Source organism: Seriola lalandi, unplaced genomic scaffold (genome assembly GCF_002814215.2).
Source record: "Seriola lalandi dorsalis isolate HSWRI2012SDOR001 ecotype SW California unplaced genomic scaffold, Sedor1 jcf7180002054380, whole genome shotgun sequence".
Classification (NCBI taxonomy): domain Eukaryota; kingdom Metazoa; phylum Chordata; class Actinopteri; order Carangiformes; family Carangidae; genus Seriola; species Seriola lalandi.
This window is the reverse complement of record NW_019524933.1, coordinates 11,412-12,112: the sequence shown is the minus strand read 5'-3', so window position 1 is coordinate 12,112 and position 701 is coordinate 11,412.

The window sequence follows — 701 nt, the reverse complement described above, 5'->3', positions numbered from 1 at the left end:
TCCTCTCTCTCCTCTGTCCTCTCTCTCTCCTGTCCTCCCTCTCTCCTCTGTCCCTTCTCTCCTCTGTCCTCTCTCTCTCCTGTCCTCCCTCTCTCCTCTGTCCTCTCTCTCCTGTCCTCTCTCTCCTCTGTCCTCTCTCTCCTGTCCTCTCTCTCCTTTCTCTCTCCTCTGTCCTCCCTCTCTCCTCTGTCCTCTCTCTCCTGTCCTCTCTCTCCTTTCTCTCTCCTCTGTCCTCTCTCTTGTCCTCTGTCCTCTCTCTCTCCTGTCCTCTCTCTCCTCTCTGTCCTCTCTCTCCCCTCTGTCCTCCTCTCTCTCTCCTCTGTCCTTTCTCTCTCCTCTGTCCTGTCTCTCTCCTCTGTCCCTTCTCTCCTCTGTCCTCTCTCTCTCCTGTCCTCTCTCTCCTCTGTCCTCTCTCTCTCCTGTCCTCCCTCTCCTTTCTCTCTCCTCTGTCCCTTCTCTCCTCTGTCCTCTCTCTTGTCCTCTCTCTCTCCTGTCCTCTCTCTCCTTTCTCTCTCCTCTGTCCTCTCTCTTGTCCTCTGTCCTCTCTCTCTCCTGTCCTCTCTCTCCTCTGTCCTCTCTCTCCTCTGTCCTTTCTCTCTCCTTTCTCTCTCCTCTGTCCTCTCTCTTGTCCTCTCTCTCTCCTGTCCTCTCTCTTGTCCTCTGTCCTCTCTCTCTCCTGTCCTCTCTCTCCTCTGTCCTCT